The 15,636-nt window shown below is 43.8% G+C and overlaps 1 protein-coding gene across 3 annotated transcripts in view; it reads right to left on the minus strand.

The window, feature by feature from the left end:
• ADCK1 (aarF domain containing kinase 1) overlaps nt 1-15,636 on the minus strand; it is an 83,221-nt gene that overhangs the window by 54,072 nt on the left and 13,513 nt on the right. The window lies entirely within an intron of this gene.

The following is a 15,636-nucleotide window of genomic DNA, read 5'->3' on the forward strand; positions in this document are numbered from 1 at the left end:
CTCTCTCCTCTATAGCACAAGGATAGTGTAAGTTTTCACCCTCCCAAACTTATCCACCCTGTAGAGAGTCCAGCTGGCCTCATGGACACAGCAGTCCTGGCCAAGAGAGAGACACCATCCTTACAGAGGGCTCCAGGAACAAAACAGAACACAACACCCATGCACAGCATCCTCCACCTTGCTATCACAACTGGCTTGGCTAAAACTCCTAAGAGACAGCTGCCCCGGCTAGCTGTCCAGACCAGGGAATGCCAGCTCCAGCCCCTGCTAGGGAAACAGAAGATGACCAGCCAACTTGTCTCCGAAGAAGGAAATCCATTCGTAGCCCTACATTTTACAAAACTGCAGCCTGTATTAGACACAGAAGTACAGCAAGAATGAAGCAGGACTGTGAATGCAGCTTCCAAGGTCTCTTTTCTTATCAACCAGGTTGGGATTTTTAGCAGAAAAATGTTCATAACGCTATCTATTCATTGCCTGTATCTCCCCAAGCTAGGTCACAGTCCAGATGTAGCACTTGTTTCTCTGACAGAGGACCTTTTCCTAATCATAGGCAAAGTAAGAGTGCCACATTCCTACTAATGTGTCCCACACTGGTGACCCACGTTTCTGTCCTACCTTGAAGAAACTGCAGGGTAAAAGGAAACCCCCAGAATGTCTCACAGGTTTTCTCTGAGAAATCTCACCAAGAGTCTGCTCTTTGTTGCATAAGCAATACCTTGAAGACTCTTCTCATCAGGGAAAAGAGCTGGAAACAGGGAGCTGCTTGTATGCATCATGCCTAGGAACACACTGCAGAGAAAGGAAGCATCTTACGTACCAAGGATTACCAAGAATAAGCCTCCTTCAGGAAGCACTTCAGTTCACAAAGGCTGTCAGGGTTATCAGACCCATGTGGTTTACCTAAACTCGGGGTAGACTGGGATTAACACTGATTATTAAAATCGTTCCATATGGGCCATAATGGAAGTAATAACTGTCAAATATGGAGAAGATGCACCTCTGGGATGAAGCACATACTCAGCAAGCAAAGCTGCAAAGGGAAATTTTTAAATTTACCCTTGATGTACAAGTGGACCTGACTTCTCAAGTAATTTTGATGCTTTTGAAGGAGCCTTTACTCAGAGACCTAGGCAAAGAACTGCTCTTTAGAGCATCAGACATACAAGGTGTCATAAATTGGCAGATGCTAATCTGGTCTTAAAAATAAATGAATTAATTTAGCAGAAAATAAACACAAAGTTAAAATATACTGGTGAAAATTTGAGTATCTGTTATCTGGTGACAGACCTGGTGACAAAAGAGAAGGCCACTTAAGACAATAGGGTAAGTGGTAGAAGCCACTCCTCATACGAAAAAGCCTTCAGAAAAGTAATTCCAACCCTGAAAGGCAGACTCATAGCTGGAAAAATGTGAAATTAGGATTAGGAACGCAGAGAGAAAATTTGAAATGCAATTAGTCAAAGACGTAACAAACAAGTGACCAGAAATTCCTGGTGATGAGTGCTGCCTCCAGGAACACTGCAGACACAGACATCTCACAAAGGACCTCAGGCTGGATTTTGCCCACAGGGCAAGGCTAGAAGGGCTGCTCCTCCTCTCACCTCCACACCGAAGAACACGCTTGTGCAGGTGAGCAGGAACAGCTCCGTGCCACGTGGTGCTCACTCGCGTCCCACCTACTCCCAGCCTGAGCAAGGGAGAGGAGGCACCTTCTCCTGCTGGAGGAAACTCCCTGCACGAGGCAGGATGCTGAGGAGAAGCCTGGCCATTGCTGCTTCCAATGGAGGGACACTCTCCAAGACGGTAGTTCAAGAAAGATGTCTCCAGATAATACCTTGAAAACTTCAATCATAAAAATTACAGATTAATTCAAAAAGTAGCTGAATTGCTACTAATCCTAACAAAAAGAGGATTGCACATTAAAACTGTTAGCTTCCAGAGGAGTGATGAGGAACAAATGTCCCGCTTTTAAGAAAAATCCAGAGTAATTTGAGAAATTATAGTCCTGCAAGCTTTTATTCTATGTAAACTAAATTAGTTGAGGCAATAATTATATAGAGTACTAAAAATCATCTAGCTAAATGTGATATGACTGAAAAAAGCCAACAGAGATGTTGAGAGGAAAAAAAAAAAAATCATTCTTCACCAGTTCACTAAAATACTCTGAGCATGTTAATGCTATGGTCAATGGAAGAGAAAAGGGAGATGTTTCTTGGGACTTTCAAGTGGTTCTCAATAAACTCCTTCACAAAGAGTGATAAGAAAACTGAGTAATTATAGGAAAAGATGCAAGAATGCCTCTTTATGTCACTTGCTCGTTTTACACCATTCCCAGCTGAGAATTGCCCCTTTGCAACGTCAAGCCCAGCACTACTGACAGCAGCAGTGGGTGACGCTCTAGTTAGGACAAGGCTGCAACACTTAGTGATGGTTTTACCACAGCTTCATTTCAACCTGCCCTGAATTCTTCTAGACAAGGTGATGCTGCAGAACACTGTCTACATTAGCACTTGCAATGTTGTTATTTCCAGTGAGGCCAAACTAGCACTGTAAACACTGAGAAATACTGAGAAATGTGATGAAAAGGGAAACATGTACAGGTAGCACCCACAAGGCAGAACAGGCTCTCTACTATAAATGGGTTGACCTGCATCACTGTCAAAAACCAACAGCAGAGTGTCCCATTACATCCATTCTTACACCAAAGTTCCATGTCCCTGCTAGTGATCTGGTCAAAGGACAAAATGGTACAATGACAAAACTTCCATGAGATGCAAGAGAAATTATTCACCACTACAGAAAAATAAGGCCTATCAAGTCCCTGCCAGAGACAGGTGAACTACCAGTAGACTGGCAGATCATCCTCAGCATAGACGGCTGCACAGTTACACATATTGGAAGGTGCGATTTATCCTGCCTGCATGCACTGATGGGCTCTAAATTAACTGTAACCACCCAACACTTGCATCACGTTGTAGATGGCTCAGTGAAGGCACCTGCTCAGTGCACAGTGGGGGTCAGGAAAACCCAGGCAAGCTGTTTGACTGTGTTAAGAAAGCAGAAGAGAAAAACATATCAAAATGCCACTGTATAAATTGAAAGCCCAACTTCAGCTTGAATTCTGGACATCCCACCACAAAAAGAGGCCCAGAAGAAGATGACAGAGAAGGACGGGGAAAAAATGATCATGGACTTGAAAAGAGTCCTTAAAAAAAGAGATCTGAAATGTTAGGAGACTGTTTATATCAGAAAGAGTTGATGCATTAAGAGAGAAGAGTTATATGAAATAACAGAAAGAAAATCTCCCATTCCTATTTCCAGTTCTCACAAAACAAATAGTAGGGCATTCCACAAAGCAACAACCATTTTAAAATTGGGGTGTTTTTTATGTCCCATTTTGCACAGTACAGCATTAACCAGTGGCACTCACTGTCAGAGGATAGAGAAGCCAAGAGCTTAATGGAATTCAGAAAAGCTTTAGACATTTATGATAAAACAACCATACCTGATTTTATATGGAGCTTTCCACCTCTAAAAGTGCTTTTACAAAGCTCTTAACAAAACTCAGGATCCCTATCCTCCATTTTACAGATTCATAAGAACATTACATGTAATAAAATGTCTAAAGGGTTTTAAACATTCTTGCTTAAGGCATCAAGACAAAAATTACCCTATTGACGGGCCACAGTGAGAGATGATAGAATGCAAATAGTGTGCACTGATGCTCCCAGCATCATTAAATTCTTTAAAAAACCTATTTGGTCTATCCAGCTCCCACATTCCAGTTAAATCAGTCACCCCTTCTGCTGGGGTTCAACCTGCTCCCAAGGATCTTCTGTATTTACTAAATTAGCTGCCATTGCAAAGACTTGGAACGTTGGTGATGGACTCTTGCTTTCTTCCCATGGCACCGCAGAATGGTTGCGGACGGTTTTTCATACTAAGCCTTTAGGCTGCTGGGAGGTGTCTTGTGGCACACAGTGTGTGGTACCATCCTGAGCATGTAAGCTGTCAGTCATTCTGGACAAGACAGCTCTGCCAGGGATGCCTGCGGTGGCAGGGGGCTGGACTGGGAGAGCCAGGCTGCCCCTTGGACTCCATGTGGAGGGAAGAGAGGATGTCACCACACCTCTGTAGCAGGTACCCCCAAAACACGGTAAGTCAGGGAGGGAGTAACAACATGTCAGAGAAGATAGGAAAGGAATCTGGCCACAGTCCCTTTCCACTCCTGATCATGACAGGGTCATATGCATACAAATGGTAGAACTATGGAACAGCCTTAGATGACCCAGGACAACACAAAGCAGAGAGGAATGAAAGGATGTCCACCTCAATTTAATACAGTGAGAGACTGAAATCAAGTGCCATGACAAAAGGTCTGTGATGATGTTTAGGGAGAACACAGCTCCTGGTGAAGTGAACAGGGTATTTGGGTGCTTTAAAAACAGCAACACAACCCACTGCAATGATAGTGTATTTCATCCAAGGGGCTGTTATCTCCTCTTTCAACAAATCTGAATAAGCATACAGTTAATATAAACTACTATAGCCTTCGCTAACACTGTCAGCCTGGTAATCAAACTGACTGACAGCAGGGGTGCTGCAAGGAGACACACAACTCTAAATGGAATTTTTATTGCCGCCTTTTTGAACTATCTTTCCTGCCTACCTTTTACAAAATTTCGTTCCTACACATGCCAGATATTTCCCATTCAAATGCTTCCTAATACCAACACTAACTGATCATACCACTAATCACAGACAGATCCACATCTTTGAAATTGGAATAACTCCTGGTGCAATGTACCCCACTATCTAATAATTCATTATATTTGTAAGTTATATATAACATTCCTAAAGATTTACTTACAGGTCTCTGCCTACCCATATGAAAGCACGGCATTTCAAATATTCCCACATAGGCAGGTACATTGTTACCTTTTCAGAACTATGCTTTTTAGGTAGCTACCCTTGGTGCAAACCCTGGTTAAAAAGGCATCCCCCTAATTCTCAGTTTTGACTTCCATGGCTCAAATTAGTCCTGGCAGATGCCAAAATGCTTCAGAAATTCTGGCACAGCAGTAGGTTCCCAGTGGGACAGCCAGGAAGTGAGAAAGCAAGCTTTATAGCTTGCAGATGATGACAGATGGAGATGACCCCCTAGTTTACAGTGACAATTTCTTAGCTTCTCAGTTTCACAAACACAGTAACAAGGAGTCATACAACTAGCAGGATGGCCAGTGAACTCTGTACAAATGGAAAGACATACACAGTGTGCCTGCATCAGACACCTGAAATCTGGTACTGATGCTGGGGCCTTGTATCACCAGTACTAGAGGCAGCTGAAATTAAAGCACACACGTTTCATGACTTGCACAAATCCTCCCTGGAGATGAGGAGGAACTTTTCCAAACCTGGCCAGCCCATTTCATGCTGAACAGATGTGCCAGTTCCCACCCTCTGAGTCATCAGTACTCTGAATTTCCACGCACAAGCACACACAGACATTGACCTGCCAGCTACGTTACCCATACTCCCAGGCTCTTCCCACGAATACCCTGATTTACAGCGTGGTTCCTAACAATTCGCACAAGTGACTAAGAGGTGATTTAACAACAAACCTCTAGTCCAAGATGCCACTTGGTTCAGGAAACATTTACCCTGGGCTGAGGTCCATCTCTTCAGCCAGTCACTTCCCAAGCTGCTCTCGAGAGGAGGACGCAGTGTTGCTCGCACGGAACACCAGCAGTCACCTTGCTGAACCCTGCCCTTGCTGGCTGCTGCATGCGCAACCTGCACCAATCACCTGCTTGTGTTCCATCTTCATTGTGCTCCAAGCTCGGTCATTTATGCTCTGATTATCTCTCATTACTGACGACCTTGCTGTAATGAGTTTTAATCTGCCTTGTATTAATTAGAAACATTTTCATTAGCCAGCTCAATTTTAGGTAAATAGCTAATAGAAGCAACTGAGCTGCAATTAGTTATCTGTGGGGCAGTTCAGGAGTAAAATCAGAAGGGAGTAGCTGTTTCCCCTGTAGACACCTCTGTGATATAATGCACTATTCTGTTTAAGTCTCCTGAGCAGGGGGAACAAGGAGCCCAGGGAAGGGATGGTCAGAGACAAGGGGAAAATAACATGCTAAGATAACTGGGACATAGCACGTCTACAGCTATGTCATCACCTGCCTATACTACCCTACTAACAGTTCCAGATCAAACTGCTGAATACAGGAATTTGAGAGTCAAGCTGAGTCCTTTACACCTACAGACATCACCTCCAGTGAACAAGGTTCTTCTCTGGAAGCTGTTTTACACTGAGGGGAGCCCTCTCAGGAAGACAACACCTGTGAGTGCACAACAAACAGCTCCGTCACACAGGTTCTCTGTTGGGACATGTACACTTACGTGAATGGTGCTTACACATGAGGATGAAATCACATCAGATTTTCACAAGGAGGAAGGACCAGATCTGTGTATATGCAGATGTATAATACTTGCAAAGTCAGCAGGTTCCCAAAAGTGCCCTCAGTGCCTTGTTGTCGGTATATAAAGAGATTTGTGCTGTGCTTGATTGCAGAGCACCCATGGAGGATAGGAAGTCATTCAACAGCACGGCTGCAGAAGGCACATTTACAGAAGCTGCGTGAAATTAGGCACATGTCTCGATGCATTGATCACAGTGCCTGCAGCTCCTGCTACAGAGGCAAGTGAAAGGATAATAAATTTGACACAGCATCTCTCAAAATCTTGCTAACAAAATTAATTCAGCTCAGCTTGGATCAGACCACATGGGATGGCAGTGAAAACATGCTGAGGGATGTAAAGACACCTTCTTATATGGCCTTGTATTTAGCTGTGTTGGGAGGCTCCCGGCCATCAGTCCTATTAAGTCCTGTTTTATTTGGTGTTTGCAGTTGCTATAAGGAACAAGATCAACCGAGATGCACATTACATTCAGGAGTGTTCCCTAAACAGGAGCTGCTGATACACCCTACAGAAACTGTAGACTATTCACTGAACAGCAAGAGATGATGTTGTGCAGTAAAAAAATGAAGGAAGACCTGAAGGAAGAACAACCCCCAAACAGCTATGTCCATGTAAGAAGACCCTGGGAAGGCAGTAACATGGGAAGTGAGGGCTGGTCCTGAGCTGTGGGTGGAGGGAAGAGCTCAAACAAGGCCACAGTAGGAATTAGCTGTCACCAAAGCTCATACAGTTATGGCTATGCACAGGGAGGCTCCACATGGGGCAGAGGGGTGTAGAGATGGTCTCTTCACTTAAAAAAAAGGTCTGAAGTCACAGATAGAGAGAGCAAAGCAAACAAGCAAGAGTACATCAGGAGTTACTGCAAGACAGAAGAACCAAGATGGTATAAATGAGGAAGTTTCACAATTTGTCCTCAATAACAAAACCAGATGGTACCAAGAAGGCTGACCTGGTAACATTTTCCAGCTACTCAAGAGGTCAGACACTGTAGACAGGAAGGGAAAAATACAGGGTGTTACTAGAGTTAGTGAAGAGGTGGATGATGAGATGAAATCAGTATCAAGGGAATCTGTTCAGCACTGAATATTCCTGGCCTTCAAAGCAAAGTGAAGGATCCTAGCAGCAGGGGTGAGGATGGACATCTGTCAGTCTTTTCCCTAAGTTCCTGCTCCCCATCCTGCAGTATAATGGAGCCAGAAAAGCCATGGTTTCCACAGAAAGCACTGTCAGACAGAAGATACAGGGAGAGACACACTGAAAGGCAAGCTTTATCAGGATGGATGGCCCAAGCGCAGAAGAAAGGATGAAGAAAGCTCAGGTAAGTCTCATCTAGTTCAGCAGCTGAGAGTCAAGAGAGGGTAGCTTCACATAGTCTGCTCTCTTCATGTGGGTATGCAGGGAAGAAAGAAGTGCAGAGGCAGCCGTTGCAGCTGGAGGGGAGAAATCGTCACATCTGCTTTGTCAATGCCAAAGAATCTGGGCTGACATTTTTCTCTTCCCAACAGTCAAATCCCACCCTACCAGCTGCATGTCACAGATGACCTCCAGTCAGGGCCTATCTGAGTCAACGTCAGGCCATTAAACCGTGCAACAGCAGCTTCTCCCCCTTGTCCATATGCAAGTTCTCTCCTGGCAGGTCGCTCCAATGGCTGGGGAGCAGAGAAAGCAGGCTCCCTCTCTTACATCAGACGGGCACCAGCATTTAGCCTGGTCATAGAACCCAGAAAAAGGGGTTTCCAACTGCAGCATCTCTAGAGATCTCAATACAACCCCTTACCAAACTGACAGAGGCAGATTCCTTTCCCCTTCTTTACTCTGAGAAGCTCTGACCTTTAAAGTACAGTCCTCTTCCCATAGGAACAGGATGCCTGAAGAGGAGAGAGTAACACATGAAATACCAAGAAGTGATTAAATTGGATTGACGAGGAAGTCAGGAAAGATAACAACCATAGCACTATGTTGTCAATTCCAAAAAGCTGCAGTGACTGTCATAGCACTACATCCAACAGATGGAGTATGGCTGTGGTGCCAGTAAGTCATCATCAATGGCAAAGTGTAGTTCTAGTTTAAAAAGTGCCTATGTTAGAGGAAAAAAAAAGAAAAAAAAAAAAAAAAAGAAGAAACGTCCCCTTGTTACTCAGCAGGTCTGTTCCCTTCTGGCTATCAGAGTTGCTGACTTCAGTGAAATATGTGTGTGTGTGTGTATATATATATATATATATATATATACACATATATATAAAAATACATACAAAAATTATTCCAGCTTTTTCATCCAGTTAGCACCACACAGCTCCATATCAAGAAAGGCAGCTGGTGTCTATTCACATCCCAGCAATGTCACCACTATGGGAGACTGAGCTGGTGCCTCTTCTGATTCATGCAGAATCAATAGACTTGTTAAAATGCAAGTAGAAGGTCAAATCCTTCCTTGAAGCCACTCCTTTTCTTTCTCACTGAAAACAATAGGTTTGTGCAGGTGCCAATGGAAGAAGAATGTGGAAAGAATGGGCTTACATGGGTGCCAGTGAAAGTTGCATTGGTCTACTGAATCCTTATGGCTGCTGGGAACACAAACAAGAGAGAGAACTTACATTGGCTTTGAGGATGCCACTTAAAATAGCATGAGATAGCAGTTTAATAAAGTAAAACATACAAATATTTGGCATGGCACTCACTGAGATGAACAAAAGGAGAGCCCAAGTGAGGCTGTGTATCGGTTATTCATTATCCAAATTAGATTACTTTTGCTCCCACAATAAGCAGAAGGAATTACCCCCAGCAGTACCAGAAGCAATTGTCTTTACTGCAGCTGGTATCACAATGAACAATATTGTACGTGCCTCCCCTGCATTTGCCTGTGGCTCACCAGGGTTGTGAAGGGAATAAAACAGAGATCATCTTTATATACAATTACATTCAACACTTTGCCCTTTCCCTTACTGGTTGCTGACTTTTCCCTCTCATCTAAGAGATGAATGAGCATCCACGAGGCAAGGATGCTGCATTTGTAAATGTCAAACATATTATAAGAATCTATGGTAAAATAGTCAGTAAAGCTGTTGGATGTCTTGTCTCACCCTAATTTTAAGAAAACAGAGTGTCCCTCCATCTGTAGGCTCACTGTCGGCCATTTTTTTCTATACAAGGAACTGTGTGCAACAGGAAAGAGCAGTGAATGGGGAGTTGAGCACACAGCCAAGAAGAAAAGGAGCAGAAAGCCTCCACCTCCAGGTTACCTATCCCATCCAGGATCAAAGTGACCAGTCAACAGTCTTTAAGAGTGATTCAGGAAATTATAAAATAGATTCCTGCTCAATTGCCTGTGGAGAAATATCCCTACCCTTATCCTCCACCCTTGCACAGAAGCAAGTACAAATAGCAGGAAATGGGCTTTATTAGGTGGAAATCTAGGGTGAATATTTTCTTCATATATGAGATGCTGATTACCACAGATCACCTGTGCAAGTACCCCAAGGAGCAGGGTAAGGAAAGTCTGGTCCATCACTACCCAGTTGCAACTTCTTTGTGGAAAAAAATGCAAATTGGGCAGTGCTTGCCACAATTTAGAAAAGAAAGTGTCATCTAGGAATCCACACGTTTCAGTTTGAATCTTACATGAGCAAAAGTCAATATTTCTTTGTCAAAAGGGGGAGAATCTGGTGTAAGAGACTAACACTGGACAAGAGAAAACAAAGATGACGCTGCAGTAGAGATAATAGGCAAGAGACAATCTCCATCAACATGCTAATCAAAGACAGCCAATTTCTAATGTTGACTAGAAGGTAAATAGTAAAATCAAGAGAAAGGCAATCAGTACAAAACCTGAGAGAAAAATAATATTAACAAAGATCCTCCAAAGCATGAGTCCTTGCTGGCAAAATACAATCACTGTTGATAGTCCCAAAGACAAAATTTGCATGCCAAAAAGGACCATAGAGAATTAGCACTACACAAGATGGGTGTGAAGCAAAGCAATAAAAATAAATCAGATGCTAGTAATCCAAAAGTAATGCTACTGATGACTTCTAGCCTCATGTCATTATTTTATTAAAGCACGTACATACTTCAAACAAAGATATAGAAACCCCATGAAAAAGGTTGAAGTCACAGTGTAAAAGGGAGTTGATGTCTGTAGGCAGGGGAACATGGAAAATGGGATAAATGTGGACTTGGTTTGGTCTCTGGAAAAGAGTGGAGCTTCACTGTTCTCTAATTAAGAAGGCCATGGCATGAAAGGGCGCTGTGCAATGATTACCACAGAGGACATGTTCCTTTTCTGGGCAGGGGCAGAATGCCGTATGTACAAGCACTTGGCTGGAGGTGATAAACTCTGTTTAAACATCTGTTTGACAACTTGAGTGAGATTTCAAAGAAGGTAAAGCTGATAATTTGAACAGGCCTCCTCCAGGAGGCCTATTTAAATCCAGACATGCCTATTCTGGAGCCTAAGACAGACTCCTTTTTAATCATGTGCTCATCAACCCATAGTAGCCAGTCAACTATTAGATACTTATCTAACTGCCTCTTTGAAAGCACAGTTACCAAGCTTACATAAACTGCTGTCCTGACTACACGTTAGTTGGGTGAGCTGCTAAACACAGCCATGAGTGAGTGATCCAGATATTTCAAACTCCTCCTCCCCTGGTCTTTGACAGACACTTCAGTCACAGGGAGCAGGGTGCCTCAGCCACCTCCACTACATGAAGGCAGCCATCTATGTGCTACACCACAACAGTCCCCAGAGAGCACCCCACAAGAATAATTTGGGGAAGGTAGTCTTGTGACTTCCAGGGGGCACAGGCACACAGAACATCACTGGCCACTTGGAACTCAACCAGCATATCAGATCTGACCTCCCTGACACAGGGAACCCTTAGTGGCCGTAAAGCAGTCTGGATAATGACTTCATGTCTTGTCCTGAAACCCATCAAATCCATAAGTCCTCACTTCCAAGCCTTCATGATGCTGCTCAGCCGTGACCCAGACAGAAGACATTGGTCCAATACCAACCATGAAGATCTCCCCTCCATATGGCAATGCCCAGACTCAAGCTCATTTCAGCACATGATATTGGAAAACCAAATGCTGAGAAAAAGCAAGCTTGGAAACTCACTCTGTAGTCTAGTCCCATTTTTGCTAATCCTCCACCTCCAATAAAATATGTTTTGGCTTACAGAAAAGTATATGTTTCTAGTAGTTACACAGGAACTGTTAGATTTTACTATTCAGTTGCCTGAAAGAAGAAAAAGAAATTTCCTCTGTTTGCCTATTAATCTGTCATGACGAGATACTTCATAATTAATTTGTCCCTAACGGTTGTTTTGTAATGGTAGCAAGAGAATATTTCAGGAATGGTAATTACCTCTGGTGTCAAAATGATGAAGAAAACAAATGTTCAACCATCAACAAAATGCAGTGCCTTTTGCACTCCCACCCGATGGCAGGTGACACCACTGCACATCAGAATTACGGTGCAGTTAATTACCAGGCATGTTGCAATTGAGAATTCATTTCCCATCTTGAGATGAAATTTGTTGAGCAATGCATGTGGAAGGAGGGGCATCTGCCACTAGGATGAGTTGTTTGGGGTAGCAGTCTTATCTATGCATTGCTTCTTTGTTGATTTACTACACGTGTCAAACAATTACAAGCAGTGAACACTTTTAAAAAATATTTAAAGGAACTTTCCTTCATTAGCTACACATATGTCCCACCATTTCAAAGATTTTGCAAAAAAGACAAAGTCTGACTTCTCTATTGTTGATTCAAATTTAGTATCCTTCAAATAAAAAACACATGCCTGCATTAGTCTTTCAATACTAATATGAAATATAATGGGTTTCTAGGCTGTTTGTAAACAGAAAAATTCCCTGGACTGTGAGCTCATCAGATTTCAGCATGTTTCAGAATGCAACATCTGATTGTTTCTGGAGTGAGATTTCCAGGACTGAAACTAAGGCACATACAGTGTGGATCTCGTCTCTCCAGGTGAGGACCAAGCTCTGCCAGTGCTGGGAATCCTGCTCCAGAAAGGGAAAACCTGCTGGCTCAGCTGCCACTGACACAGCTGTGCGAAGCCACAGCTGCCCTGCCTGGGGCTGGCAATGAATCCACCCAGTGTCTGGGTCTTGATTTTCTCAGAAAACTAAAACTGGGGCAAATCTTTGCTACGTGAGCTGCTAATGAATGGCAGAGCTGGTAGGGTAAATCTGTGCCCAATCTGGCAGCAGCACAGCAGGGGCCAGGGAGGTGGCAGCCAGGGCTGACGCATCAGTGTGGAGAGGAAAGGGCAGAGCTGGAGAAGGATGCAGGAGAACCAGGAGAGTGGGAAGCTGTCCTGGTTTTGTTAAAAACAAGTTTATCTTTTAGTGAATTTGCCTGTCAGCTAAAGCCTTCATATTAACTGCATTTTCTTGGAGAACCAGACACATGTTTTGGTAAACCTAGCAATGGAATGCAAACTTATTGATAAGCACGGATGGACATCTAGTGAGAGGGGCAACGAGAAACTGATGACCAAGAAACTGACCAACTGTGTATAACATTCCATTCACCTGAATACTTCATATAAAAGTGGGAGATCATGAGGATCTCATCCTTTTTTCTCTTCTGTTTATGGCCGACATTAGGAGAGGACCTTGCTAGTCATCCCTGCAAACTGAGGCCTAGTGACAGACTGAATCCAGCTCCGGTTGGCTGCAGAGTCCAATCCAGGACTTTGGGTGCCGGCTCTGCAGTTGCTGAGACTTTCAGGATTGGTTTTGTATATTTTGTATTATTTTCTCTATTCTTATTAGTAGCATTAGTAAAACATTGTTAATTTTTCCAACTCTCTTCTCTCTGTCCTCCTTTCCCTCCCGATTGCCTGTGCTGAGTGGAAGCGGGGAGAGGGAGGGGCAAAAAGGGGGAAGATGGGGGGAGAGGAGGTTAACCATACATCTGCCAGGGTTTTATTGTCACCCCGCAATCTAAACCCTCGACAGAAGCTCATTCAGGCCCAGCACAAGTGAACAGAGAGGCTGGTTGTGCTGGGCTAGTGTGCGCAGCTGCCTGCATTCACCCAGGGATGCACCAGAAGAGGTGCACGTGTGACGCTGGTTTTACCTGCGTTTTGCTCAGTCCTGAGCCACATTACCAAGCACTCACTACAATAAAATCAAAATATAGGTTTAAAAGAGTCAAACATCACCCTCACTCCTGGCACAGACTCAGTACCAAGCCTGTGGCCTCTGGGGCCAGTGGAGGTTGAGGAAAGCTACAACTGATGTAACCCTGTCAGTCAGGGAGGCAGGAGCTGGTACAGCTCTTGGGAGCCCTTCACATGCATCAGGTTGCAGACACCTCTCATCTTTGAGCACTCAACCCAGTACAAGCACCAGCTCAGAGCAAGGAAAGAATGGTTCCAGCCAAGAGCCTTGCTGTTTCTCACTCCCCATCACTCAGGAGCCATCATTTCATTAGAACAATGTTCCCCAGTCAAGGATCACCACTCCGTACATTTGCAGTGAATAACTCCCAGTTCAAACTGTCACAAAAAAATCTCAGTTTACTGCAAGAAACAGAAGCAGGGAAGCTGTCCTGGAGAGGAAGAGGAGTCATAGAATAGGCAATACCAGAGCACTCCAGAGATGAAACAGCTCCTGCTGGGCTCTGGAAATGCCCAGCTGTGCTGCCTGTGAATACAAAGAAAAGGGCCCAAGGGAAGAAAGCATATCTTTCCCTACTTCTCTTCACACAACAGTCCTACCATAAACAAATGGGAGTGCAAAGCTGCTGCCCTTCAGCAATCCCGCGAAAAACAACTTGTGTTCAGAGCAACCCTACAATAACAAACAGGCTGCACTGTTACAGAGTTCACAGGTAACTCAAAACTAGTACATTTTCAAACAGAGACTGCAGAAGTAGTAAAGACATTTTAGAATCTGGGTTGTTGTTTTGGTTTGGTTTGGTTTTTGTTAAAGCAATTCTACTAGTGAACTTTTCAGTGAATTTACCTCTAAATTCACCAAAGCTACCAAGACAGTAAATGGATCCAGGCTTGGCAGGAGGCATTTCACAAAGCACTGTGCATGTGTGTATATGTGCAGGCTTACATGTAGTTTCATCATTAAAATGGAGCTAGGAACAGAGTGGAGGCTGTATAAAGATGACCCTTGTCACTATATTTGCTCCCTGTAGGCCACTTCCAAGTCACATCAGCTCAGTACACTGACAAAAAGAAGTTGTTACTGGTGTCAGACCTGCCAAGATGCTGCTGCTGCAGAGGAAGGAGCAGCAAGCTCTCTGAATGGTGCACCATCAGCAGAATTTGCAGCCCCTGACACAGGACTCTCAAGCTAAGAAAAAAAAAAAAACAAACCTCAAAACAATCCTGTGGGACCAAAGGTAGACTTAACTAGGCTAGCAGTGAATGCAATTACATCTTTGATTCAATCCTCCAAAACCATCTTTGAACTTCTGACTGTCTTGGAAATGGCTATTTCAACAGAAGGACTCGCACCCTGACCACACAGGCAAACAGATGTGCCTGTCCAGATATACAAAAATGCAGAAACATGCTCACATCAGCAGATTTCAAGGAAGGGCACCTGAACACCCTAGTCAATAAAGAGTAGCTTCCAAACCTGGCACTTACCTTTACATCTGGTTTTGTTCCTAGACTAAATCAGCAACTGCTCCAACTCAGAAAATAAGCTTCCATTTTCACTTGTCCCAAGGGCTTCCTCAGACTAGCAGACTCCTGTCAGGACTGAGTCTGTCCCTGAGGCACTAGATGGAGGAAGATAGTAGAGTTGCCTCCATAGATACCTTTCCTTGAAGTTTGTGAACAGGGCAGTCCCTACACAGGTAAAAGGGTTTGCCTGGAACATGCTAAGACACCTTCAATGTTGCCAAGAAGTCCAGAGAAGTGTTTGCAAGACACTACCCACCACAGCAATTCCCTCAACACTGACTTAACAGACTAAATGAAGACACTGGCTTGACAGGTAAGATAATTGTGTGCTACCCTCCAGCACACTCTTTTATCAGATACACTTTGGGGAGAATGTTATAAGGTCACTGGTTTAGCAGAGCAAATCTACCGTATTCAATCCTGCTCTGAAATTCCAGCCTGGCCCAATATGTAAAATATCCTCTGCA

Source organism: Streptopelia decaocto, assembly GCF_964273445.1.
Source record: "Streptopelia decaocto genome assembly, chromosome: 7".
NCBI lineage: Eukaryota > Metazoa > Chordata > Aves > Columbiformes > Columbidae > Streptopelia > Streptopelia decaocto.